We start from the raw sequence: 13,039 nt of genomic DNA, 5'->3' as shown, positions 1-13,039 counted from the left end.
TGCTAAGTTCTCCAAGTGTGAGTTCTGGTTGCGTGAGGTGCAGTTTCTCGGGCACCTTGTCAACCATAACGGGATATCGGTGGACCCGACCAAGGTAGAGGCCATGATGAGATGGGTAGTTCCGAAGTCTCCATCTGAGATTCGGAGTTTCCTGGGATTAGCCGGCTACTATCGGAGATTCATCCAGGATTTCTCCAAGATAGTCGTACCCTTGACGCGGCTGACGAAGAAAGCTGTAGTCTTTCGCTGGGGGCCTGAGCAGTAGGCAGCGTTTGAGACACTGAGACAGAGATTGTGCGAGGCGTCGATCTTAGCCCTGCCAGAGGGCGTAGAGGATTTTGTTGTATACTGCGACGCGTCTATTTTGGGTTTGGGCGCGGTTTTGATGCAGAGAGGGCATGTCATCGCCTACGCTTCAAGGCAGCTGAAGCCTCACGAGGCGAACTACCCGATGCATGATTTGGAGCTGGGGGCTATTGTGTTCGCCCTCAAGATTTGGCGTCATTACCTCTATGGGGTCCGTTGTACCATTTACACGGACCACAAGAGTTTGAGGTACCTCATGGATCAGCCAAATCTAAACATGAGGCAGCGTCGGTGGTTGGACATGGTGAAGGATTATGATTGCGAGATCATTTACCACCCGGGGAAAGCCAATGTGGTGGTAGACGCGCTTAGCCGCAAGGCAGCGCCGATCAGGGATATTTGCATGAGGATGATCGTGGTGACTCCACTGTTGGAGCATATTCGAGAGGCCCAGCAGGAGGCCATGAAGGAGGAACATCGGAAGATTGAACAGATTGTAGGCCAGGTTTCCTCCTTCAATTATGATAGCCGAGGGCTGTTGACCCTCCACCGCAGGGTGTGGGTACCATACCATGGGGGTGTGCGCCAGGTTCTGATGGAGGAGGCGCACAAATCTCGATTCTCCATTCATCCTGGGGTGACGAAGATGTATAGGGATCTTCGTCTGGACTATTGGTGGCCCTGCATGAAGCGGGATGTAGAATGGTACGTGGAGCGGTGCTTGACCTGCAGGAAGGTCAAAGCCGAGCACCAGAGGCCACATGGAAAGATGCAGCTGTTGGATATCCCACTATGGAAATGGGAAGACATTACTATGGATTTTATCACAAAGCTTCACAGGACTACGCGATGAGTGGATTCGGTTTGGGTCATCGTCGATCGATTGACCGATTGTGCCCATTTTATTCCAATTCAGGAGATCATTTAGGCTGAAAAGTTGGCTGACATCTATATCAGGGAGGTGGTGGCGCGGCACGGGGTACCAGTATCGGTGATTTCATACAGAGATGTTCGGTTCACTTCCAGGTTTTGGAAGAAGTTTCACGACGAGTTGGGTACCCGTCTGTATTTTAGCACCGCCTTTCACTCGCAGACAGATATTTAGAGCGCGCGGACCATCCAGACTCTGGAGAATATGCTGCGAGCGTGCATACTAGACTTCGGAGGTAGCTGGGATACTTACCTCCCATTGGCTGAGTTCTCGTATAACAATAGCTATCACGTGAGTATCAATCATCCTCCCTTCAAGATGTTATACGGGAGGAAGTGCAGGACCCCGATATGCTGGGGTGAGGTTGGCCAGAGGGTCATGGGGAGCACCGAAGTGGTGCTCAAGACAACATAGAGGATTCAGCAGGTTCGGAGCAGGCTTCATACTGCATAGATTCAGCAGAAGAGCTATCCTGACAAGCGCCGTTCAAACCTGGAGTTTCAAGTCGGGGATATGGTTCTCCTGAAGGTGTCGCCATGGAAGGGCGTCATCCGATTTAGGAAACGGGGCAAGTTGGGCCCCCGGTACATTGGGCCTTTCAAAGTTATCGCCCGAGTGGGCAAGGTGGCGTACAGGCTGGATCTGCTAGCCGAACTCAGTCAAATCCACAACACTTTCCACGTCTCCCAGCTGCGAAAGTGCCTGGTAGACGACTCAGTAGTGGTACCCTTAGAGGATATTCAGGTCGATGACAACCTGAATTACATTGAACGGCCAGTGGCGATCCTCGACTGGAAGTCGAAGGATCTAAGGAACAAGAGGGTGGAACTAGTGAAGGTGCAATGGCAGCACCGGAAAGGATCAGAGTGGACTTGGGAGCCGGTGGATGAGATGATGGAGCATTACCCATAGCTTTTCCAGGAATGAGCAACAGACTTCGAGGACGAAGTCTAAAATAAGTGGGGGAAATTTGTAACACCTAGTTACTGGTACATATTTTTATTTAAGTATTTTGCATTTTGGCATGAGACTCGGCGAGTTGAAGGCCTAACTCGTCGAGTAGGAGCGGGATGGGACGCGGGACTTAAGTATTGGACTCGTCGAGTCGGCATCTAGACTCGACGAGTAGACTCTGACTGGACAAAACCCTAATTTAAGGGCTTGCACCCTATTTAATCATCTCATTCCGCCCCCATTCATCCCTATTGCTTCCAGAAACCCTTCATAGCGAACCCTAACTATGTGTGGAGAGATTTAAGAGCTTTTGAGTGATCTTGGTGTTTTGTGGTGTCAAGGAAGAAGGGAAAAGCTTATAGGATCGAATGAGGACCAGAGGAGTTTAAGTTGGTGCTTCCTTTGCAGCTTCCAGAAGGTATAAAGTCTAAACCTTGCTTGTTCATTTGTTAGATCCCTTTTTTGGGAGATTTATGGCTTCTATAAGCCATATGTGGAAACCAACCATGATTGCAAGCATGGTTAGGGGTCAAACTTCGGATCAGATGAAGGTGAACTCGACAAGTTATTCATACAACTCGGTGAGTCGGATGAAGGTTCATTCGATGTTCATATGGAAGGGGAACTCGTTGAGTCGTTGCTAAACTCGAAGACTAGAGTCGTGGATAAGGACGGGTAAAGGGTTAGGGACTCGACGAGTTGACGGCCCAACTTGGCGAGTCGGGTCAACTGGAAGTTGACATTGACTTGGACTTGGTTAGGGGTAAAATAGTTATTTTACCCTAAGAGTAGATATCAGATTCTGACTGAGTGTTTTGTAAGGATTATAGCTGGAGGATTTCCGGAGCAGCAACAGACAGAGGTTTCCCACGCAGATTATCAGCAGCCACTATTACGAGGTGAGTTACCTTCCAGTAGTGGTGGGTCTACGGCCACAATGCCGACCCACCAGTAGGAGTTGTGTGTTAGATGATTGTCTTTGTGATATCATCTAGGTTTGCTACTACCTGATATGTTATATGGTGGCATGATATGTTATATGTGATAGTAGTAGAGTTTGGTTGTTAGGACCGAAAGGTAGGTCAGACACCTCAGATATGTCTGGTAGTATGTGATGTTATGTTTATATGCTGACATGATATGTTATATGTGATAGTGGTAGTATGATGGGAATAGTCCCCAAGTTCGGTTGTTAGGACCGAAAGGTAGTTCGGACACCCCAAATATGTCTGATAGTATGTGTATGTTATGATATATGCGATAGTAGCAGTAGGGTGTGGAATAGTCCCCGAGGGTCGGTTGTTAGGACCGATGGGTAGGTCAGCACCCTAGAATGGCTTGACACGGGTAGGTCGGCACCCTAGAATGGTCGTACCGAGTAGGTCGGGCACCCCAGAATTGCCTGACAGTATGTATGCTATGTGATCGTATGGTATGTGGTACAATGGGGGAACTTACTAAGCTTCGTGCTTACAGTTTACAGTTTTGGTTTCAGGTACCTATTCAGCGAAGGGGAAAGAGTTGGCACAGTAGCAACACATCATACACACACGCATTGATTTTCCGCACTTGAGATATTCTGGGATTGTACTTTGAAATGTTGCTATTATATGATTTGGGTTTTCAGACATGATACATTGATTTACAAAATGATATATTGTTACGTAGTTTTCTTATCAATGTTTTTATAATCAGTTAATTAAAATGAAATTTTTGGACTCGAAATTTGCGACGTTACAAAATGTCCACAAACCATTTCTCCCAATGCTTTGTAAAAACATGCGTATTTGGCCAACTAAATTTGTTTGTCCTTGTTGGAATAATCCAGACGATTAGAAGATTTATATCTTATCTTATTTATTTTTTGAGTTTCTTTAGTCATTATCATCTTTCCGGCAATTTAGAGATAAACTCACCAGTTAATTTTGTTTTTCTTTTCTAATATAAGTAGGAACTTTTTTTGGTATTTACGTAGGTTTTTTTGAATTGAAAAAACCCCAACAAAAGTTGGACGAAAATACCCTCTCTTTTGTTTCTTCTTGTTCTCTATTTTCTCTTTTCTCCATTCATGTACTCTGAATTAAGCAGGATCTCTTTATATTTGGTATCAGAGCATACTTACCAAAGACCTACCGGGCTTCGATAATCACAGAAGTAAATCCCCACCATGGAAGGATCGAAGATTTAGTACCCTATGCTATCCAAAAGCAACTATGTAACGTCCCGAAATTCAAGACTAAAAATTTCTTTTATAAAACATTACTTAAAACATAATTATCAATCCATAACATAAATAGAGTGTTAATTTCCAAAACATATGATCATTATCAGAGTAAAACATCCCAAGCTGACAAATCAATGGTGTGTGCCATGCGATCACCCCGAGCTCTTCCCTCCGCTACTGGAAGTACCTGAAACCAAAACTGAAAACCGTAAGCACGAAGCTTAGTGAGTTCCCCAACCTACCACATACCATGCATAACCACATACTGCACATACTGGGCCACGCTCGCTATTCGGGGCCTCGCCCTACCTCGGGCCTTGCTCGCTACAACAACCCTGCCGCTTTAGGCCCTGCCTGGCTTCGAGCCCCGCTCGGACACAGATCTATTTCGCTTAGGCCTCACCTGTCACCGGGCCTCGCCCGCCAACGTATATTAACACATAACATATCACAACCCATAAACTAAACATATACTACCAAATCATGTTCTAAAGGCCTCGCCTATCTTGGGCCTCGCCCATGTCTTGCAACTGATGAGTCATGGAACCCCGTCCACGCTCCTACTGATAGTGCGATACGGGCCCGACCCACACTCACGCTTTCCCTAACCTGGGCCTCGCCCTTACTCTGCTGCTAATGAGATATGGAACACCGTCCATACTCTGCTGCTGGTGAGATACGGGACCTCGCCCACACTCACCTTCCTACCAGGCACATACATGTATCACACAGACAACAAATATAACTATCATGCAAACCATTCCTTAGGCACCCGCCCGCTACACTGGACCACGTCCTGAATATCATACTAGCATACTGTGCCTAGGGCTAACCCCCGGGTCTTCCTACTCATAACTACATGGGCCAGCATTGTGGCCGTAGACCCATTCACACAAGGGGAAACTCACTTGCACTTGCTGAACTTGCTGATAACCCTTCTAGCTGCTGCTCAGAAACTCTCTGAACTCCTGCTCCACTAGTTCCCCGAGCTACCAATATCAATGCAACACTTAGTCTAACTGTCCCCCGAAAGTCAACCAAGTCTACTCTGGTCAAAGTCAAAGTCCTGGTCAAAGTCAACCTTCCAGGTCAACCCTACTCGTCGAGTCTGCCTACTGACTCGTCGAGTTCATATGCTTAGAGTCCTTCCATTCGCGACTCGAATCGCCGAGTCCACTGATTTCCGAGTCCTGACATGTCCAGCTCACTGAGTCTCCACCCGACTCACTAATTTGAGTCTTACCTCAAAGGGTTCGGGGTTTCGCGACCTGACTCGCCGAGTCCAAGAACAGACTCGCCGAGTTGCTCATCCAACTCGCCGAGTCCACCCATGTGACTCGCCGAGTCGCTCCAGTTCTTAATCCATACAGTGGCTTTTCGAGCCATGCTGGGGCTCTAAACTGTAGATCCACTCTTCCCAAGTCTATTCCTCACGTAAAGTTGCAAACTTTACGTGAAACCAAAGAGATATGAGATTAAAACACTTTAGGGCTAGGGCTTGGGGCAAAGAGGCTTTACCATCACACCAAAAACTGATACTTCGTGGGTCTCTAGGCCAAGACACACCTAGATCTGAAGGGATCCATCTTGAGGACGTCCAAATCCCGAAATGCATCATACTTGGTCCAAAATCTCATAAAGAGGGACATGAAGAGATCTAACAAATAACAAGAAAAGGAAGGAACTTGGTTACCAAAATGAGTAGCAAAAGAGATGAATCTTCTGGATCCACAACCTTCCTCTTGAACCCTCAACTCCTTCTTCTCCTTCTAGGCTTCAAGAACACTTAAATCCTTCAATATTAACTCACACACTCAAGGAGAGCACTAAGGTTTCGTGGGATAACTTCTGGACAATGGGGGCTACAAATGAGGCTGATAGAAGGAGAATGAGATGTTCAAATAGTGCACAAAGTCCCGGATTTAGGGTTTCCCAATACAGGCCGGACTCGCCGAGTCCCTTTTTCCGACTCGCCGAGTCGGTTACTTAATCGATCCCCTGGATCCCGCTCCGACTCACCGAGTTCCTCCTTAGACTCGGCGAGTTGGCCCTTTAACTTAGGGTTTTCTTTCATTTCTTGGTCTTTCTGATTTTCGGGTGCTACAAACTATGCATCCTGGGCTATAAAGATGAAGGTCTTTATGCAAGCTCAAGAAGTATGGGATGCCGTGGAGCCAAAGAATCCCTAAAACCCGGTTGACGTGAAGAAAGACAAGATGGCACTCGCCGCCATCTATCATGGAATTTCGGAAGACCTGTTGCTGTAAATTGCGGAGAAGCAAACAACGAAGGAAGCATGGGAAACATTGAAGGTTATGTACATGGGTGCAGACAGGGTAAAGACTGCGAAAGTCCAAACTCTAAAGACGGAATTCGAAATCTTGAACATGAAGGAAACAGAAACTATAGATGATTTTTCCATGAATATAAATGACATAGTAAGGAACATCCCGGCCTTGGGAGAAACCATGGACGAGGCTTATGTTGCGAAAAAACTGCTTCGTGTCGTACCAGGTAAGTTTTTGCAAATTGCCTCGACAATTAAGCAGTTTGCGGATCTTGAAACAATGACGGTTGAGGAGGTTATTGGGAGATTAAAAGCTCATGAAGAAAGGGTGCGTAGTTAGACCGAAACCAACGATAGAAAGTTATTACTTAATCACCAAGAATAGCTCGACAGATCAAAGAAACAAGTTGAAGAAGGACAAGAGTTGTTACCAACTGATCAGGAGTGGCTTGAGCGTAGCCATGGTAAAGGTCGTGGAAGAGGTGGCAACAATAACAATCGGGGAGGTGATACTACCCAAGAACGAGGAGGAGGTAGTGGTTCATTCCAAAATCATGATAAAAGCAAGATCCAATGCTATAACTGCCAAGAATACGGTCACTATATTGCCGAGTGCAAGAAATCAATAGGCTAACATAAATCAAGAAGATAACCTAGCACAAGCAGATGACGATGATGAGTCAGCATTACTACTAGGAGTAAAGAACACAAGAAAATCGTGTGAATAGGTGTTCTTAAATGAGGAAAGAGTAACTCCAAAGTTGAGATCTGTTAGTGACGAATTCAATAGGTCCAACGTGTGGTACTTGGACAACGGGGCAAGCAACCATATGACGGGCAAGAAAGAGAAGTTTCTTGAGCTTGACACTAGTGTCTGAGGACATGTAAAGTTTAGGGATGGTTCAAAGGTGTGCATAGAAGGTAAAGTTTAGATCTTATTTCAATGCAAAAATGGTGAACAACGATTGCTACAAGCGGTGTACTACATCCCGAGTTTATGTAGCAATATCATAAGCTTGGGACAACTCGCAGAAGATGGAGATGAAGTGTTGATGCGTGGATTTTTCTGTGGATTCATGGTAGGAACGGAAAATTAATTATGAAGGTAAAACGTTCTCAAAATCACTTGTACAAAATTATCTTGAATGAATCTGGACCTGTATGCTTGTTAGCAAATTTAGACGAGCCATCATGGCTATGGCATGCACACCTTGGTCACGTGAATTTTCTTGCTATAAAACTAATGACAGACAAATAAATGGTTCATGGGTTACCTAAAATAGATCACCCCAAAAAGCTATGTGAGGGTTGTTTGGTTATGAAGCAAACTCGAAACTCCTACCCAACACAAACCAACTATAAGGCTGGGAAAAGACTTGAACGTGTGTATGGTGACCTTTGTGGTCCAATATCACCGCCCATGCCTTCTGGTAATCTGTATTTTCTTCTATTAGTTGATGATCACAGTCGTATTATGTGGGTCTTTATGATAAAAACAAAAGATGAAGCATTCAGTGTTTTAAAAAACTTCTGCATATTCGTTGAAAATGAAACATGTGAAAAAATCAAGGTCTTTAGAACCGACCGCGGTGGGGAATTTCTCTCGAATCAATTTACGACTTACTACGACGAGACAGGTCTAAATCGTCACTTCATAGCACCATACTACCCGCAACAAAACGGTTTCGTGGAGAGAAGAAATCGTACTGTGATTGAGATGGCGAGAAGTATTTTGAAGGGCATGCTTGTACCTAGAAATTTATGGGGTGAAGCTGTACGACACGTTGTCTATGTACTTAACCGGGTGTCCACGAAAGCACTCAAAGATAAAACTCCATATGAGGCATGCTCAAGAAGAAAACCCCACCTTGAACACTTAATTGTGTTTGGATGTATTGATCACACAAGGGTAGCAAACGGTCACTTACGGAAACTCGATAACCGTAGCATGAAGTTAGTGCACTTAGGCTGTGAACCAGGGAGTAAAGCCTACCAATTACTTGACCCGTATATTGGAAAAGTATATGTAAGTAGAGATGTAAAATTTGAAGAAAATAAATGGTGGTCATGGAATGAAACAGAAAAGTATCGAACAAGTACATGAGCCACTTTTGTCCTTGAAGGGTACAACTCACTAGGCCATAATGATGATTCAGAAATTCAACATTCCACACCGTTGCACCCTGAGAGTGTAATTGAAGACTCGACCCAAATCCCCTCGCACGAGCAGCACCAACTAATGAACACTCCAGTATCTCTCTCTACACCAATGGAATCAGATAGCTCGGTTGGTCCAAGTGTTTCCTTAACAAACTCGACAAGAAGAGATTGTCCAGAAAAGTATCGCTTGTTAACTGATATTTATAATGATTGTGATGAGCTTTTATTTTTGCAAGATATGGACGAACCCACATTATATTTTGTGGCTACAAAGGATGAAAATTGGGTCAAGGCGATGAAAAGTGAGTTAGACACAATTGAAAGAAATCATACCTGGAACCTCGTTGACTTACCACCAGGTCATAAACCCATCGGACTCAAATGGGTTTATAAACTAAAAAGGGACCCAAACGGTAATGTGATAAAGCACAAGACCAGAATAGTAGCGAAGGGCTATGTACAGAATCCCATGATAAATTATGATGAATTGTTTGTACCCATTGCACGACTTAAAACAGTAAGAATTCTACTCGCCCTTTCAGGTTAAAACGGGTGGATTGTACACCACCTAGATGTTAAATCTGCATTTTTATATGGAGAATTGGAACAAGAAGTGTATGTGGTCCAACCTGAAGGATTTGTAAACTGTGATCAGCCGAATAAGGTATACAAGTTGTCCAAAGCACTTTACGGGCTCCGCCAAGCTCCTAGAGCTTGGAATGCAAAACCGGATATGTGTCTTAAGCGGCTAGGGTTCAAAAGATGCATGCATGAATATGTTGTTTACACAAGAAACAAAGATGGAAAACTTTTGATTGCAGGGGTGTATGTTGACGATCTTATTGTCACTGGAAATTGTGATACAAAGATAAAGAAATTTAAGGATCAGATGAATAAGGAATTTAAGATGAGTGATCTGGGAAAGTTGTTATATTATCTTGGAATTGAAGTCCATCAACATGAAGGTGGAATCAACTTGAAACAAGCAGCCCATGCTAAGACAATACTTAAGAAAACAAGTATGAAGGACTGCAATGCATGTAAATACCCCATGGATTCTAAATTGGAACTAATCAAGGATGAAAATGGAAGCCATGTAGATGCTACTGAATATAGGAGTATGGTTGGTGCACTAAGGTACTTAACCTATACCCGACCTGATATCTCATTTGTTGTCGGATTGGTAAGTAGGTTCATGGAGAGACCCACAGTTCAACACTTGAAGGTTGTGAAGCATATCCTGAGATATGTGAAAGGGACATTGGATTATGGTCTAATTTATGCAAGAGGTAGTGGTGAAGACATTGTTACCGGTTACACGGATAGTGACTATGCAAGAGATGTGAATGATAGAAGAAGCACAAGCGGAATGTAATTCTACCTCAATGAAAATTTAGTTACTTGGGCATTACAAAAGAAATAGTGTGTTGCTCTTTCTACCTGTGAAGCTGAGTTCATGGCAGCTACCACAACAACGTGTCAAGGAATTTCGATCAGAAGGTTGCTTAGCGAGATAACAAATTGTAACATCAAGCTACCGGTATTGTACATTGACATCAAATTTGCTCTTGATCTGGAAAAGAACCCTGTGTTTCATGGGAGAAGTAAACATATCGATACAAGATTCCATTATATAAGAGAATGTGTTGAGAATGGAGAAGTTACAATTCAACATGTGAACAACAATAAGCATCGGGCAGATATTCTCACGAAGTCGATGTCAAGAACCAAGTTTGAAGAGATAAAAAACTTGCTAGGAGTGAAGCAAGTCACCACTTCTGGATTAACGGGGGAAATGTTGGAATAATCCAGAAGATTACAAGATTTATCTCTTATCTTATTTATTTTTTGAGTTTCTTTAGTCATTATCATCTTTCCTGCAATTTAGAGATAAACTCATCAGTTAGTTTTGTTTTTCTTTTTTAGTATAAGTAGGAACCTTTTTTGGGTGTTTACGTAGGGTTTTTTGAAGTGAAAAAACCCTAGCAACAAGTTGGATGAAAATAACCTCTCTTTTGTTTCTTATTGTTCTCTTTTTTTTTTTTTTTTTTTTCTGTTATCCATTTGTGTACTCTGAATTAAGCAAGATTTGTTTACAACCCTATGATCAAATTAACAAAAAAAAAGAACATTTATAAACTAAATACAACTATAACACAAAAACTAGAAATAAGAATCTATAAAAATAGAGGAAAAAGAAAGACCACTTTTTTTTTTTTTTTTTTTTTTTTTTTTTTTTTTTTTACCTTTGAATACCAAAATCCTTCATGGCCGATGTAATAGATTTATCATGGTTGTAAAAATCGGTTTAGGCGGCTGATTAATCGGCATCTAGATGCTTAGCGGACTCCAACCGCTTACGAATAAGCATTATCGCATAAGTTAATCGTCCTTGGTCAATATCGGTCAAAGACGGTCCAAATCGGTCCAAATTGGATTAATTCGTTCCAATTCGGACCCAAATCGGACCAAGTCACCTTAGCTAACTCTATAATACCCACCAACTCAAAGGAGCTGACTAGCCCAAACTTAGTTAGGTTTGATTCTCAAAGGAGCTGACTTCCCTTTTTATAGAATAAGTTTTTCCTTCATCTCTTATCCCACCAGCGATGTGGAAAACTCTTAAATCTTTAGTTTTTGTCATAGCTCCCTCAAACACTCTTTAGTTCTATATATACACATATCAGATGACATATTTGATTATCCAAAAGCAGCAGATCAATACTCGCAAACACTAGTTTGATACATTGTTTCAAGTAGGCCGTGAACTTAAAATCAATCATTGTTTTCCATTCATCACTTCTCCACCAGTTCTCTATGCCATTTGGGTGAAATATAAGGGGACAACGACGATGACTCAAGTGAATCAAATTAGTCACAGATTGGTGCTCCTACCCTGCTCGACTCCGATTCCTGAAGCGATCACTGACATCTCTTTCAGCGCAGACTACCCCATAGCTCTATTATCGGCATCTCAAGCGATCAACGGCTCCTTCACCAGTATCCCTTTAATCGATATCCCTCTAATTCACTTTTGTTTTCATTTGTGATTTCATTTGTGTATAAAACTTCAATTGAGTTTAAAAACTGCAATTTGCATCTCGATTTGATAATCATTAGATGTTTTGTGATTTCAAATTGAATTCACAGACATTGTGAATTGTTGATGCCGATAGTGCTTATTAGTTGTGATTTTGGATTGGAATTGCAGGTTAGTGTGTCGATTATCAGTAGCAAGAACAAAATTTGAATTGTGGTTTGATGAGAAACGGAAAAATTACTAGCGAAGTCCACCTGCTCGATGAAATGCCTGAGTGAGATGTTGTTTCATATACCACGTTATTGATGGGTTTGTAAAGAGAAACAAGATCATGGGAGGGAAACAGACAGTCCTCCATCACATAATGAGACATTCAAAACATAAAGAAATAGACTATTCATTCTGATTTAAGTGGAGAGGGCTCACATTTTCCAAATCTGATTGTAGAATTTAATAAACTTTTAACAAGTTCTTTAATTCAAAACTTGTAGTTTCAAGAATTTGTGTGGATGTTGCAGGGTGTTGCATTGTAACATCATTGTAACATGTATTTGAATTGGCTTTGTTTCACAAGAATACTAGAAAAATAGTCAAACCATGTAGTTGAATTGTTCTTATTTACTTATATTTTTATTATTAATGTTATATTTATTAATTTTTTAATAATATTTTTAATAATTAATGGTCCCCGATTAATCCCCCGATAAATCCCGCCTAGCCGATTAATCCATTGACCCTAGTCCACCGATTAGCCTACATCGAACGATTTCTGCAACCTTGAGATTTATCGGTAGCTGTTTTATCATAACTGAGTTCTTTTAATTTGTCTTTAATGATTTTCTCTTTTGTGATGATGTGATGTCTGGTCCATCTGCACCATTAAGTGCATCACCAAGACGATATGACGTTTCTAGTATAAGCCCTGGTTTCTCGTCTGAGACATAAGCTGAATGCACGTATATTTTAATTCAACAACATCAAGGCAATGTTAGAAGCAAGTTGTACTATATTTGTTTTTTTAACCCAAAAATATAGCAATAGTGCTTTGAAATATGGATTAACAACATAAGATACAATAACAATATTACGGATTATAAATGTGTAAATATATACTAACGTACTAGTGGATACATGGAG

At 42.3% G+C, this 13,039-nt stretch overlaps 1 long non-coding RNA gene across 1 annotated transcript; it reads left to right on the top strand.

Moving 5' to 3' along the window:
• The first annotated feature begins 10,929 nt into the window (after positions 1-10,929).
• Positions 10,930-12,557, top strand: LOC111901416 (uncharacterized). Its single transcript, XR_002853509.3, has 2 exons — positions 10,930-11,862; positions 12,074-12,557. It is a non-coding gene; the product is annotated as an uncharacterized LOC111901416 (long non-coding RNA).
• Positions 12,558-13,039: the final 482 nt, after the last annotated feature.

The sequence above is a fragment of the Lactuca sativa genome, chromosome 2 (assembly GCF_002870075.4).
Source record: "Lactuca sativa cultivar Salinas chromosome 2, Lsat_Salinas_v11, whole genome shotgun sequence".
NCBI lineage: Eukaryota > Viridiplantae > Streptophyta > Magnoliopsida > Asterales > Asteraceae > Lactuca > Lactuca sativa.
Note: the sequence above shows the minus strand (reverse complement) of the source record. Positions and strands in the feature narration are given on the sequence as shown.